Source organism: Microtus oregoni, unplaced genomic scaffold, assembly GCF_018167655.1.
Source record: "Microtus oregoni isolate MIOR12 unplaced genomic scaffold, Mior012 000009F_ref0000495, whole genome shotgun sequence".
Classification (NCBI taxonomy): Eukaryota; Metazoa; Chordata; class Mammalia; order Rodentia; family Cricetidae; genus Microtus; species Microtus oregoni.
This window is the reverse complement of record NW_024543068.1, coordinates 41357181-41373774: the sequence shown is the minus strand read 5'-3', so window position 1 is coordinate 41373774 and position 16594 is coordinate 41357181. Positions and strand designations below refer to the sequence as shown.

Genomic DNA, 16594 nt, shown 5'->3' with positions numbered 1-16594 from the left:
AAGTTTATGAATTTATTTCTATATATATATGGGTGTTTTGTCCGAGGAGATCAAAAGAGGGTGTGAGAATCCCCTAGAAATTAAATTTGAGTCCTCCGGAAAAGCAGCTAGTACTCTTAACCATAAAGCTGTCTGTCTCTCCAGCCCAAGTGGACAATGATTTATACAATCTTAGCCTAGAAGTACTTATTTTTGATATTCTACTTTAAAATAAGGTAAAGTTGCTCTATATAATTAAAGGGGAATTCATTTGGTCCAAATAAATATGTTTGTGATTTCAGAGGCTTTACTACTCACATACTAACTTAGAACACTAATGACCAAAATCAAGAACATATTTAAAATAATTGAGAATCTGAATATGAATAAGATTAAAGAACTGTAAATTTTAGGAGTCAGGTATTTCTACCTAGATTTTGTGCTACAGTATATAAAATTCAATCAACGTTTATTCATATGACCAATTTTAGAATTTCCAAGGAGGTTTAAAAAAAAAAATGAACACAGTCTCTATACTTAAGAAAGTCAATGAAGAAGTAAGTGGGCCATGGTGTACCTTGTCATCACACTAGGGAGAATCAGACATGAGACTGCCAGAAGTATGAAATCTAAACTAAATAGTACCAAGCTAGCCAGAGCTAGAAATCCTGCAAAAGTTGTCTCTCACTTGACAGACAACCAATCACTACTACAGGTATTTCAAGATACCTAGGCATTAAGTGTCTAAAATTCCATGACCTTTCCACCTAGAATGTCAAAAAAAAAAAAGTTTAAGTTTACTCCTCAAAAAAAAAAAAATTGTAAGAATTTAAAACTTAATAAAATCACTGTCTTAATTACTTTTCTATTGCTGTGATAAGACACCACGACCAAGGCAACTTATTAAACAAAGTTTTAATTCACACTTATGGTTTCAGAGGGTTGGAGAACATAAGGGAGCAAAGGAATGGGAGCAGAAACAGCTGAAAGCTTACACTTTGAACCGAAAGTAGGGAGCACACCGGCGAGTCTTTTAAAACCTCCAAGTCCTTTCTGGCTGGAGAGATGGCTCAGTGGTTAAGAGCACTGACTGCCCTTCCAGAGGACCCAGGTTCAATTCCCAGCACCCACATGGCAGCTCACAACTGTCTAAAAATCCAATTCCAGGGGATCTGACACCTTCATACCAATGCACACAAAGTTAAATAAACCATAAAAAATATTTTTAAAAAAGACTATTACACAGAGAAACCCTGTCATGAAAAACAAAACAAAACAAAAAACAACTACCATTTGATCCAACAATCCTACCTCTTGGCTTAATCCAGAACTGAAAACATAGTCTCAGAATCTGCACAAGTTCACATAAGCATTAATCACAAAGGCTAAGAAGTAGAAGCCAAATGTCTATCAACAAATTAAAAAACAAGCAAAAAACCTCATATATGTCTCTCTGTCTCTCACACACACAAGAATATCATTCCAGTATGGTAGCACAGGTCTATGATCCTGGCACTTGCAAACAAAGAGAATCTGAAGCTCAAGATCATCCTCAGCTACATAGTCAATTCAAGGCCAGCCTGGACTACATGAGAAACTGTCAGTCACACACATGTGTGCAAAGCATGGAGTGAGGGAGGGAGATAGCGAATACAGTAATAAAAGGAAACTTTGGCATATTGATACAACACATGGCTGAACCTTGAGGACAGTATAAGAGGGGGAGTCACAAGAAAAATACCATTCCCCTTCTATGATGACCCAGCACATTAAAAGATAATTCAGAAAAAGAAAGTAGAATGAGGGATAGCAAAAGCTGGGGAGAAAGAGGAAACATTCTAGGAACTGGTTGTATAACAAGATGAAATGCTTAACACTAAATGCACACTGAACTGTGCATTTAGAATTGTGGCACGTTTTTAACAGGTTACAGGAACATATGCATGTAATCCAAATCATGAGTTCAAGACAAATTGGGCTTCATAGACAGACCAGACCCTGTCTGAGAGAGCAAAAAAAATCAAACAGTAACAATGATTCTTCAAAGGTTAGAATGTTTGGACTTCTGAGTAACTCATAACAAAACATGTAATTTTCCTGCCTTTTATTATAAAACAATTATTTCACATTAGAAATATTTAATATTTATCTTAGAATTACCTCTATTATTATCCTTAATATTAGCCCTCAACAATCAAATTACTATTACCTGACATGAACATTAAGTGCAAATGCAAACTGATGCAAGCAACAGTAATGATAAAGATGATCTGCAGGGCAGATAATCCACTGCTGCAACTATAATACTAACTTCAGTCTAGCATATACTCAGAATTCTTGTATTTGTGAAGAGTTTCCATTACCTGACAACTTATAGTCATTAGGAGAAGTTTCCAAAGTAAAGAGTGAAATCATCTTCCTGGAAAGTTAAAAATAAATCAGATCCATCTATCCAAAATGATATCCCTCAAGAAACTACTTGTTGGTATTAAAGTATTTGGATACTATTTAATATTGTTCCTAGCAACAAGATGATTCCAAAAAGTCATTTTAAAAATTTACTCAATTTTAGAACTCTAATACTCTTTTCTTAGGAATTACAGAAAATCAAGAGAAGAAATAAGATACTGATCCAAGAACACTAACCTGGACATCTAGACAGATATATATTCAAATCCCTATTTATCACCAACTAGCTTTATAAATGCCCATTAGCCTTTCTTGGCTTCCTCACTTGTTAAATGTAAAAACTGAATTGAATGTCTTTGAAGATATGTTAACAACACGCCTGTCCCGAGTTTGGTACGTGAACCCATGGTGGAAGGAGAGAACCAACTCCCAGATTGTCTTTTTTATCTGTCTCACACACACATACAAACACACACACACCACTCACCATAGCACATGCATGAATACATACATAAACAAATAAATATACATAAAATATCTAATGATATGCTAACTAAATTCAATTTCTACAATTATTTTAAGATTGTACTGTGACATTTCCAATGCTGAAATGGTTAATTCATTTATACACACTGAAATCAAAAACAGTCTTTTCAAAATGTCTTAATACTACCCACCCATCTTGACAGTATACAACTTAAAAGCAAGGAAGACAGAGCTCAGCAAGTAGAGTTATCTGTGAGCAGGCCTGATCCCAAGATTCCAAGAGCAGGAGAGTTGTCCTTTGACAGACACTGACATACATACACACCCCTGTAGACACATGTACAGTAAGTAAATTTAAATATATATAAGACTCTATGCCTGTATGAGTATCAATCTTTTTTCTTTGTTTTTTGGGGGGCAGGGTTTCTCTCTGTAGCCCTGACCATCCTGGAACTTACCTTTGTAGACCAGAGCCTCAAACTCTACGATCTACCTGCTTCTGCCTTCCAAGTGATCAAATTAAAAGTGGGCACCAGCATGCCCTGCCATTAAATATTTCTCAAAAAAAGAAAACCATGCAACTTGAGAGAATTACATTCTACAGCTTTCTCTTTAGAAGTATTAATTCATTAAAGAAGAAGAAAAATCAGACATAATCATAGATGCCTCTAATCCCAGGCTAAAGCAGAAAGATCAAAAGGCAACCAAATATGGTTAGAGGGGCTATCTCAAAAAAAAAAAAAAAAAAGGCCACACCTGGTGATAGAGGCCCCTAACTACCTACAGACTGATGAGGTTCTGCAGAACTATCAGAGTTCAGGCCTGTCAGGGCTTCACTAAGGTTAGCCTTTAGTGACACCCTATCTCAAAACAAGGCCGGAAATAAAGCTCAATGGTAGGGTACTTCTCAGCATGAGGTCCTAGATTCAATCCCCAGCATCAAAAAGGAGGTCAAAGGAAAGGAGGAGAAAGGGACAGAAGGGAGGTGGGAGCTAATCACTGCTGTTTTTGTTCTCTTAAATGAAAGTGAATCTAGCAGTCACAGTGATATATTAACCTATCTCCCTTCTGGAATAATTTATTGTCCAGCTGTTGGGAGTGGTACAGGAAAGCAAACAGCTCTCAGCTGTCAGTTCTCTTCCTTCAGGAACTGCCTGGTTCTCAACTGAGCTGCCTGACTCCCTAAGTCACCTTCACCTGATGATTACTCAAAACACAGACTTGAGGGCATAACCCTAGATTCCAAATTAGGACGTTTCTAAATCTACGCCAACTGCAAGTTCCGAAATGCAGCCAACTGAACTTTTTGCCCATCCTGTATTACAGCCAAACGCTCCCCCCACCCCACCCCCAACACACACATGCCAAATGGTATCTCAGTTAGCTATGGTAACAGAAGATGCCCAATTTGTAACCACTGGTGAAAATGGTTTAAGAAAGCAGACTTTAAAATGAAGTAAGGTCGTCAACAACCTGGCATCCCAGCTGCCAATGCCATCTATGGCAGTGGTGGTACAAAAGGCAAAAGCAGAAATATAACCAATAAAACTTCCCCATGTGGTAACCCAAGTATCCCAGTAGAAGACAAAAGCTGACAACTCCTTTTGGTAAATGACTTTTGTTTCAGTCCTCTTATTGTTTTCGTTTTATATCTCTTTAAATAGAAAGGAGGAAGAAGAGCTGGAGAGATAGATGGCTCAGCAGTTAAGAGCATTTGCTTCCAAGTTCAGTTCACATTACCCACCTATAGTGGCTCTATAACTCTAGCTCCCCAAGAGGACCTCCAGCCCCAACACACACACACACACACACACACAAATAAATAAATTTTTAAAATATTAGCTACTAAAAAATCCAAGTAGGTTCTAGAATGAGTTTGGTTTGCAAGCCATATTTTGCCAACCTCTTCTCTAGAAAATGAAAAATATAAAAGCATTTTTAAAGTATGAGGAAAACAGTAATTGCAGAGAACCATGAAAAATTAGTTTTGTAAAAGACAATCCATTAAAAAAAGTAACAAGTGAAAGTAAAAGGCCAGAAAATTCTTCAGTTACTTTTCAGATATTTCTCTCCTATAGCAAGAAGACACCAAAGACAGCCAGGATCAGAATAGTCAGAAGAGTAGCAGATCAAAATTAAACCAAAATTTAATCCCAACTCCAATCAAAATTAAATTCTCAATTTGGGAAGATCTGTTAAACCAAGGTTAGGATTCACATGGGAAAGGGGAAGTAACTGGAACCTCGAAAAATGGATGAAGCATGTGGGATGATTAATACAAAACTCTTCCAGCCCAGTGTATGTCTTCTTTTTCCTGCATGTTGTGTTTTGACATCTTAAAACCTTTCTGGTTAGGAAGACTGGCCCTCTCAGAGCTAGCCAATTCTTACAAGACTCAGTAGGGAGCCTGCCTTTCTTGCTACACAAACTAGACAGAAGAAAAATTAACCCACAGAAAGCTGTAGAATACAACTGTAAGTCAATAAATATGAATAAAGAAAAGATACAGCAGAATAACAATTTTTAAAAACACAGAAGCTCTACTAAATGTGATAAAAAAAAACTCAGAGATTAACAACACAACACACCATAATCAAACTGTCAAAAGTCGTGAAAAACAGAAAAATCATGAAAACATGAAAAGTAACTCATCACAGCTGAATTCCCATTGGAAACAATGAAGGAAGTGTGTTGAATTCAAATTGCTGAAAGAAAAAGATTGCCTGCTTGCCCAGAGTAGATTCAAGCCCTGGCCTAACATGAAAATAAAGACTGCCTAGGGATGGAGAGATTGTTGCCTAAGTAAAGGAGACCACATTTCACCTCCCAGAACCCACATCAGTATGCAGTGAGAAAACAAATTCCATAAATTTGCCTCTGACCTATACACACATGCTGCACTCAACACACACACATCAAATATGCACACAGTTACAAAGAAAAATAATCTGGGCCAGGCGGTGGTGGTACACACCTTTAATCCCAGCACTTGAGAGACACAGGCAGGCGAATTTCTGTGAGTCTGAGGCCAATCTTGTCTACAAAGAATTCCAGGACAGTCAAGGCTATTACACAGAGAAACTTGGTGAGAGAGAAAGAGAGAGAGAGAGAGAGACAAAGACACAGAAAGAGACAGAGAGATCAATATCCAAACTAGTAAGTATGGAAGAGAAGCTGAGTATACTGGCACATGTCTGCAATCTGAATACTTGAGAGAAGGAAAGGGATGATGATGAATCTGAGGCCAAACAAATTACCGAGTTAAATTCAAGGTCAGTCTGAGCAATCTAGTGAAATATAAATTGAAAAGAGTTGAGCTGTTTTTCTTCCTGATTTAAGAAGCACGTTCATTAAACAATAATTAGAAATCTGCATTGTTTGGGTATACATCGAACAAATTGTTGAAGAACAGCACAAAGAACAAAGTAGGAAATAAAAGCTTCAGAAGAACATTTTATATTCAATTTTAATTAAACCAGTATTAATTAAAGCTAGATTGCTATAAATTAAAGTGTTAATGTAATCTACAGGACAGCCACCAAGAAAATCATATATGCATGCCAATATGGTGACTCACACCAGTAATCCTAGCACTCAGAAAGCCTAAAGCAAGAGGACTGCCATGAGCTCAAGGCTATCCTAGGCTATATTATTAAATTCAAAGGCAGTCTGGGTTACATAGGGACTTCCAGGTTAGTCTGGGCTACACAGTAAAACTCTGGTTCAATAAAGAAGAGAAGATGGCTGGACAGTAGTAATGTTCTTTAGCCCCAGCACTCAGGAGCAGAGGCAGCTAGCTGGGTCTATGGAGACCAGGCTAACCTACAAAAAAAAAGAGTTCTACAACAGCCGAAGCTACACAGAGAAACCCTGTCTCAAAAACCACCGACACCTCCAAAAAAATATGGAAAGGAAAAAAAGAAATAATGGGAATCAATGGTGATAAAAGCAAATATCTATTCCATTGTGTTTGTTGAGCCATTTTTAGTAAGAAGAAGAAAAGGGGGTTGGGAGTTGCCAACAACCTCACCGTCCAAAAGGGTTGCTTTTTTTCTTTTAATATATATAATTTTTTGAGATAGGGTATCATGTATTCCAGCCTAGACTCAAACTCATTCTGTAGCTGTCTCCTGCCTCTATCTCTCTAGTGCTAAAATTATAGACCTGGGTGGCATCACACCCAGTTTATGAAGTAGTGAAGACTGAGTCCAGGGCTTTGCAAATGACAGACAAGCACTTTACTAACTCAGCTGTATTCCAGCTTCAAAATTACAAAGTGTTTTAATTTGTATTTTCCTGAATGTACTTTTTCTTGCAAAGGATGGGGCAGAGCTAGCTATTGAATCGAAGCCCTCCCAAATGCTAGGCTAGGGCTCTATCGCTGAGCAACAGCCCCAGATCTTTTTTCACATAATTTTTTTTTTCTTCTGGTTTTTCGAGACAGGGTTTTTATGTTTAGCCCTGTCACGTACCTTGCTCTGTAGACCAGGCTGGCCTCGAACCTACCGAGATCCACCTGCCTCTCACCACCCTAACCCACCCACCCCCACCCCAGGATTAAAGGTGTGCGCCAATAAACCCGGTAGGCTATACTTTTTTAAAACAAAGTTGAAAAACAACATGGAATACTTTCAGATGAGCTAAGCACCACCTGTATTCACTAAAGCACCTCAAAAGAGTTACTCATTTTGAAGGGGAAAAAGATCTTGTGCAACTCTACTCATTAACAATTACTTAGCAAGCCGGGCGGTGGTGGCGCATGCCTTTAATCCCAGCACTTGGGAGGCAGAGGCAAGCGGATCTCTGTAAGTTCGCGACCAGCCTGGTCTACAGAGCTAGTTCCAGGACAGGCTCCAAAGCCAGAGAGAAACCCTGTCTCGAAAAACCAAAAAAATAAAAAAATAAAAAATAAAAAAATTACTTAGCAAATGCCTATAATGTGCTAGGTCCTTCCCCTCTCAGTGGATATACAAGTGAAATAAAACATCTGATCCTTTCAAAGAACTTATAACCAGCCTACTAGAGGAAAAAGACAACAAAATTAAAACTGAAAACCTTTTATGAAAGGTAATAAAGGGGCTAATCACACCTTTAACCCCGGCACTGGGGCGGGGGGGGGGGGGGGGTGAGCAGAAGCAGGTGAATCTCTCTGTTCAAGGCCAGCCTATAGAGCAAGGTCAGACAGCCAGGGCTACACAGAGAAAATCTGTCTCAAAAAACAAAAACTCACAGAAGGAGTAACAATATGTGCAAACTACAAAGACACACAAATACAGTGGAAGTACAGAATCTGGCTCCTACTTGTAAGTGGTTTGAATGAGAATGGCTCCCTTCAATTCATGTTTACATACTGAGTCCCCAGCTGGTGGACTGTTTGGAGGATTAGGTGTGGCCTTGTTGGAAAGAGTGTGGTCTTGTTGGAGGAGGTATGTCACTGGGAGTGGGCTTTGGAGGTCTCAAAAGACCACATCAGGCCTAGTGCCTGACTCTCTTTTTCTGCCTGCATGCAGATCAGGACAGATACAGTTCTCAGCTACTTTTCCAGCACCATGCTTCCCACTATGGTGACGACAGACTAACTCCAAAACTATAAACAACTCCCCCATTAAATGCTTTCTTTCGAAGAGTTGCCATAGTCATGGTGTCTCTTCACAGCAATAAACAGCAAGTAAGACTCCTCTACTCTTACCCCGCCCCCATTTCTAAACTCTTTGGTTCAGCTTTTTCCTGACCATGATCAATAACAACTTGTAACCAACACCCTAAAATGATGACAAACATCAATAACCTACCAAAATCACCCACCTTACCTTTTGGGAATGTGGATGTCCCCAGACTGCTTCCCAAGGGCAACAGCATCTTTGGGGGACCCTAAGAAAATTGGGCTAATGGTCAAGTCCAGGAAGAGCTAACTGTATTATTTTTTGCTTAGTCTCTGTGTGATGGGAAAGTGCAGGGCTCATCCAAAGTCCTGCCAGGAGTAGTGTGTGAGGTTGGACCACCTAGGCTAGGAGCTTTGAAGTGGCTCTGGATGAAGAATTTTGAGAAAAAGGGCATTTTGAGAGGCTGGATCACCTGAGCTACTTGTTTTTACTGGTGTCTGGTCCCTTTTATCTGAAAACACACAAACTTTTAAAGGCAATATATGTATATGGAAAATGCAGTATGTACAAGTCAGTTGAAGATGATTTTCTTGTTTCATGTTTGAGAAGGTAAAAGTCATCTGTTAACTTTCTAAATGTGTTTGGGTTGTATAACCAAACTTCAGTTCATGTCATATAAAAGGATGGCATATAATAAGTCATGAGGGCTCTGTAGCCAACAAGTTTATCAAGTCTCATCCAGTCTCAGGGCTGTTCCCACATCAAGGGATCAGCATATATGTCACCTGTCCTATAGTCTTTCTTGGTTTCTTTCTTCATGTCACAAGCCAAGATTTTTAGGTCTCCCCCAATCAAATTGGATCTTCATTCATTTTGAAGAGAATCCTAACTTTTTGTTTCCTGTGGAAACATTTTTCCCAATGCAACACACTTCCCAACTTCCATTTTGATGCCAAGATATCTCTAAAGTATAAAGGCTGGTTTAATTCAGCATTCCTTTCTATAACCCAATGTCTCTTTTTCAGGAGCTGCCATTCGCTCAACAACATTCAAAAAAATCAAAGTCAATAAAACATACTATACAGGACCCAGATGCCTATGTATTTCCCATTCTTACATGACTTTTTTTTAATTACCTTACTCTTTCTTTAAAGACTTTACTTTTATTTTTAAACTGTTTTTTTTTCCTAAGACTTTCTATACTCCTTTTCTTTCTTCAGAATCTAAGCACATTTTTAAGCATATGTCTGTTCAGAGATTTTCTCCATCTGGTTCTAACTTTCTGTGCCCGCGCATCCGTGTTCTCTGATGCGTGAGCCAAACTTTAAATTGCTAAGCAGGCGGCAGCTAGGCTTCCACTGCATGGCTCTGCTTAGCACACAGCTGATGATGGCTGCTGGCTCCATCCCCTTCAGGTTACCAAGAGCAGTCTCATGCCTGCAGAGCCCCACTGGCCTGGAGCAGGGTCAATTGATCTAGGCTCCAGTAGGAAATTCTACCTAGTCTCCCACCACCAAGTAGTAGCACACCCACTCATAAACCCTGTTCAAGTGCTCAGTAGCAGGGCCTCTTAAAGAGTCACACCTCTGTACATGGAGCCTACCGGGGAGACCGCTTTCTCAGGTCCTATGTTGAACGCCCTATGTAGCAAACTCTTGTTCAGTTATCTTTGGACGGCCAGCCTGCAAATAACTACATGGAAACTTTTTGATTATGAAAATTAGGCCATAGCTGAGGTTTGTTCCTAACTAGCTCTTATAACTTTAATTAACCCATTTCTATTAATCTATGTTTTACTATGTGGCTTTTTACCTTTCTTTCATTCTGTATGCCCAACTCCATATCTCATTGGTGTCTCCCCTGTACCTCAATTATTTCCTCCTTTTTCCTCTGTCTGCCTGGATGTCCCACCTAAACCTCCTGTCTAGCTAATGGCCATTCAGAACTTTACTGAACCAATCACAACAAAAAATCTTCACACAGTGTACAAATATCTCACAACAAATAATAATGATGGTTCTTACGAATGACCATTCCTAAGCCCTAACATCAAATAGCTTCTAATGCCACATGTGCCTTTCTGTCAAAGACCTCACCACCACTTGGAAAACTGACTTGCCTTCCACACACCCCACCCTCCACAAGGAACAGAAAAAAGTAAAACAACTTTGATTAAGGCCCTAGAACCAAACCAAGTTTTAAGGAAGGCAGGCAGAGCACTGCAACAAGCTAAAAACTACAACACAGGGAGGTTGCTCAATAACACCCAAACTCTAAAAACCTTCAACCAAACAATGATCTGCCTCCGTCCCACTCTTGTGTGTGTATCCATGTGAGTCTATATGTATGTATTCAATCACACACACGCACACAAAGGTTAAAGAACAACTTAACAGTAGCCTGTTCTGACCATTACTATGTGAGTCCCAGAGATCATTAGGCTTGGCAGCAAGCACTTCTATCAACTGAACCTTCTCTCATTGACTAATTTCTTGAACAAAAATTACCAAGAGATGAAGGTGGTCTTGGCCACAATGTGGATCCTGATTCAAAGAACTCCAAAGATAACTTTGGAAAACCAAACAATATATCTGATAAAATCAAGAAATTAATAATCTATCAACAATATGACATAGTAGTCACACTGTAGCTGTGTTTAATATTAATAACACTTATCTTTTAAAATATATAATGCTTTCTCTGCTTTGCTTTGAGACAGGCCCTCCCTCTGTTGCCCAGGTTAGCCTAGAACTTACTGGTTAACTAGGTTGGTCTCAAATTAACAATGATCCTCCTGACTCAGCCTCCCAAGTGTTAGGATTACAGGTATAAGACAATACATAGGCTTTAGAGTAGAAAAGGTGAAATTTCATGGGCCTAAGATCTGCATCAAAATATTATGAGATAGCTGGGCTGTGGTGGCATATGACTTTAATCCCAGCACTCAGAGGCAGAGGCAGATGGATCTCTGTAAATTTGAGGTCAGCCTGGTCTACAGAGAGAGTTCCAGGACAGTTAGGGCTACATAGAGAAACCCTGTCAATAAATAGATGAGAGAGAGAGAGAGAGAGAGAGAGAGAGAGAGAGAGAAGAAGAAGAAGAAGAAGAAGAAGAGGAGGAGGAGGAGGAGGAGGAGGAGGAGGAGGAGAAGGCTAGAGAAAGTAGCTGAGGACAAATGGATAGAAACAGTTAAAACAGTCTGATCAAGTAAAAAGCTATAGCTCAGTTGGCAGAGTACTTACCCAGTATGTACAAAGCACTGGGTTCCTCCCCATGACCACAAATTAACAAGGTATAATGTTACACTCCTAGAACCCCAATATTCTTAGGAGTTCACGATTATCCTTCTCTACACAGACACAGGCCAGCCTGGGATACCAGAGACCTTGTCTCAGGGGACAAAGAGACTGATCATAAGGGCTATTCTTTAAGATGAGTAACAGAGTTTATGGAGGATCACAAGACTCTATTTTTTTTAAACATATATTTGAGCCGGGCGGTGGTGGCGCAGGCCTTTAATCCCAGCACTTGGGAGGCAGAGGCAGGCGGATCTCTGTGAGTTCAAGGCCAGCCTGGTCTACAAGAGCTAGTTCCAGGACAGGCTCCAAAACCACAGAGAAACCCTGTCTCGAAAAACCCAAAAAAAAAAAAAAAAACCATATATTTGAATCACTCTACAATAAAATACTAAATCAAAGTTACAACAATACTATATGTATATTGTAAAGGATAAACTTAAAAAATAGATACCAGATGAAAGAAGTTCAGATTACACTAGGGAATTCAGGTAAGAGAGGCCCTATGAACAAAGACTGGAGTAGCAGTAAAATAAAATGCACAGAATAAATCAGGATTATTTCCTTGGGTTAGTGGTCAGACTTCATAAGCTATCCAGGCAAAATTTTCTTACCTTCTTCCTTTTTTAAGCTAAAAGAGACTCCATGTCACTGTATATGCAGGAGTACTATAAGCCACTCAAATTAAATTTTAGTGAGAATTTATTTTAGGATGAGCCTGTTTTACATGGCCAATTAGACCATGTAAAATAGCCCTCCTTATTCAACAGCCTCTTTCCTCCTTCAGGAATATCTACTTTTGCTGCTTCTCCCAAGTGCAATGTTCTTAATATGATTCAGTATTTCTTTTTTTTAATATTTATTTATTATGTATACAATAGTCTGTGTGTATGTCTGCAGCCCAGAAGAGGGCACCAGACCTCATTAAAGATGGTTGTGAGCCACCACGTGGTTGCCGGGAATTGAACTCAGGACCTTTGGAAGAGCAGGGAATGCTCTTAACCACTGAGCCATCACTCCAGCCCGATTCAGTATTTCTTAAACTTCAGATCTAAAACTACATAGTGGGCGGACTTTGCAAGAATTAAATGAAGGGCTGAGGATTTAACATAGGTAGAATTCTTGCCTAATACACATGAAGCCTTGTGTTGGCCTCACAGTACCATAAAAAACAGTTTACAACTGTAATTCCAGCACTGGGGAGGTAGGAGGTAAATTCAAGGTCACCCTTAGCTACCCAAGAATCTGAGGCCAACCTAGGGTACAAGAGACCCTACCTCAGAAACAGAAGGAAGGGTAAAAGTATATTGAAGAACATAATATCCAGAGTTCATGGACTATTTTTATGCATATATTTGAAACATTAATCCAGCACACAGAAAGCACTCAGTAAGTACTAAATATTAACTAAAAATTCATACAAGTTTCAATCTCATTTACTTTTTCCATTTCTTTTAATTTGCCACTTGAAGCATTTTATTCTCTACAAAACAAGCTCCCTAAGGGTAAAGCCTTTGTTTCATACATAATTATATGCCCAGCAAGTAACCCAAAGCAGCACACATTTATTGAATAAGTAACTATGAAAAAAAAAAAATCAACAAAACTCAAGAGATTGAATACACTCCAGAAAAGACTCACTAACTACTAGTAATAATATTAATGGAACAGGTTTGGTGTGGTTTGCAGGGAGAACAGGGATACAAAATCAGTTGAATAGATGAACAGGGGAATTTGAGATAGAAAAGTTAAACAGGAAATTTACAAACAAGTCTGAAACATCCAGAAGCTAAAAGCATGTTCTCGGCTTTAAATCCCAGCTCTGCTTTCTGCTGTCTCCAGTAGCATATTTGAGCACATTATTTAAACTCTGGGCCCCAATATTTCAGGTAGAAAGAAGCCAGTTCCACCAACCTTGCCATGAAGTTTTCAGAATGAAATGGGTAAGTACAGTAGTTTAAAAATTGGATGACAGCCCTGGAGTTGGCTCAAAAGATAAAGGCATCTATCTGCTACCATGTCTGCTGACTTAAAATCAATCCCTGGACACACAAGGCCCTCTGACCAAACATATGCTGTACTCATGCACATTCCCACATACACACAAAATAATAAAATGTAATAAAAATTTGATTTTTTTTTGTAAAATAATAGTGAAATACAAGTTCATTTAGAACCTCAGATTACAACTAGAAACAAACAAGAGGAAATATTACAAAAAGTGGGCTGTGCTTGGTGGTGCCCTGTACTATTTCTTTTACTGAAGAAGGTAAGGTAAGAGGCCACCCTGGGCTAGAGTTGAGCACCGTGTACCTACCAGGGATCCGTAGTAAGACAATGTCTCCAATTGGAACAGAAGTGGTGAAGTAGGTAAAAGGAAAACAAGGAATGAGAGAATGGAAGCCAGTGAAGAGTCTCAAACAGACTGTTGCACTATAAAGCCCTGGTTGGCCTAGAACTCAAAAGACGTCCACCTGCCTTTGCCTTCCAGGTCCAGAATCAAATGGGTGCCCCAACACAACCACCCCTATAGGAAAAGGCTTTGGGGAAGAAATAGCAGCAGAAAATGTAGCTTAAGCCCAATACAGTGTATAAAGTCATAGGATTTGGAAATTTTAAGGTCAATCATGAACCAAAAAATAAAAAACTAAACTAGCAAAATCCTGTGTTCTACAATGTTCATAAGGGCAATACTATAAACTGAGGATAACCGCTAAGTGAGACAGAACAAAGAAAATCTGGAGGGCTGATAAGATCGCTAAGAGGTAAAGGAGCTTGCTGACAAGCCTGACAACCGACAGTGGAAAGTGAAAACCGATTCCCAGGAGTAGTCTTCTGACCTCCACCTGTGTGTTGTGGAAGACTCAAACCAGACACACTACATACATGCACAAGGCTCAGGATTCAGTCCCCAGCATAGCCAAAATATGTGTGTTCATATGTTAAACCCAGCTACCTGGGAGACTGAGATAGGGAATCCCTTAAAACTCAGGAGTTAAGACCCAGACTGTGCAATATTACAAGATACCGTTTCAAAAAATAATGTGTAGATGATTAGGGCACTCAGAACCACATAAAAATGATAGAAGTTATCTAGTTTTTAAGAAAGTGGCAGAAATAATTCTAAATGTATAGCTTAAATATACATACATTTTTAGACATACATTTCAACACATAAAACTTTAAGTGCATACCTCACAAGCAGTCTTAATTAAAGACTACTCATAGCATTCAAGGTCAGTGTGAGCCGCCTACCAGGTTCTCCGCAGCTTTTGCTGCACAGCCCTATCCCACCCCCAAACTGACAAATAAATAACACATTATCTAAAAGAAGCCCAGCAACTGAATCCTTAAAGTCCAGGAACAATGGAAAGGAAAAGGGAATAAGGGGCTGAAAACATAGATTTCAATAATGTAAAACTTGTTAATTTGGACACAAGAAGCTTCCTTAGCTCTTTACATCAACTATGCCGAGTGACAAATTCAATTGCTAACTTGAAAAATCAATGAAAATGAACAGTACAAGGATCAAAAAACCACGTAAGAAACTGGTGGTCTATCAAAGTAAGCAAAAGCCTCAACACATGTTTTAATGAATACTTTAACCTCAGTCTACCCACATGGAACATTAAGCTGGCATCAGACTGTACTAGAAAGCTATATGACCACAAAACTTTAAATCCACACGTATTTAATTAGAGAAATCACAGGCAATTTTCACTTAAGTTTTTTGAAAATTATCTCGAAAACACAAAAGTATTAAGAACAATCTTAAAACTACCGAATCAACTAAAGGTGTCATATAAAATATGTAAGATTTTTAAGTTTAACTAAACCCATTTTGTGGAATAAAATAAAGGTTTACTGGTTTGTTGGATGTGTGATGCAAACCTTTAATTCCAGCAGGTAAGTGGCAGAAGCAGATGGATTTCTAAGAGGGGTAACCGGCCTGTTCTACACAGTGGGCTCCAGACTGCCCAAGACTACAGACTCTGTCTCAAAATAACCACAACACAGACTGTGGAGGCTGTTGTGGTGGTGCATGCCTTTGATCCCAGCAGAGGAAAGTGAATATCTGAGTTCGAGGCTGGCCTAGTATCAGAACAGCATGGAATATAAGACCCTACATCAAAAAAAACTAACAAATAAGCAAGAACAACAATTAGGGTCTGGAGGAGTGGCTCACGGTTAAGAACAACTGTGGCTCACACAGAAGACCAGGGTTCAATACCCATCGCCCATATGATGGCTCCTTAATCATCCATAACTACACGGATCCAACGATTTCTGATTTTGAGGATGCTTGTACACATGTGGTGCATAAACACACATTCAGGCACACACATACAAATAATAGAAGTAAATAACTATTAAAAAAATAAACACACACACACAGCTGAGCGTGGTGGCACACACCTTTAATCCCATCACTCAGGTGACAGGCAAGCCTTGTCTACATAGTTGAGTTCCAGGACAGCCACAGAATACACAGAGAAACCCTGTCTGAAACAAAAGAAAAACCTACAGCAAATATTTACTGGTTCAATCACTTGACTGCAAAGCTTTTGTCAACAAAACATTATTGATATTTTATGTTTCTTTTACTTTTTTTTGTTTGAGATTGAGTCTATGTAGCTCTGGTTGTCCTGGAATTCTCTATGTAAATCAGGGTGGCCTGAACTCATGGAGATCCATCTGAGTATTGGGACCAGAGACTTGTGCCACCACACAGCCGAGTATTTTTAATTTTTGAATGAAATTCTTTTTTTTTCTTTTTTTTTAAAATATTTATTTATTTATTATGTATACAATATTCTGTGT

General features: G+C 39.0%; 1 protein-coding gene across 3 annotated transcripts in view; it reads right to left on the bottom strand.

Moving 5' to 3' along the window:
• The window catches only part of Strn3 (striatin 3), an 80078-nt gene that overhangs the window by 61485 nt on the left and 1999 nt on the right, over positions 1-16594 (bottom strand). The gene's annotated exons all lie outside the window — the stretch shown is intronic.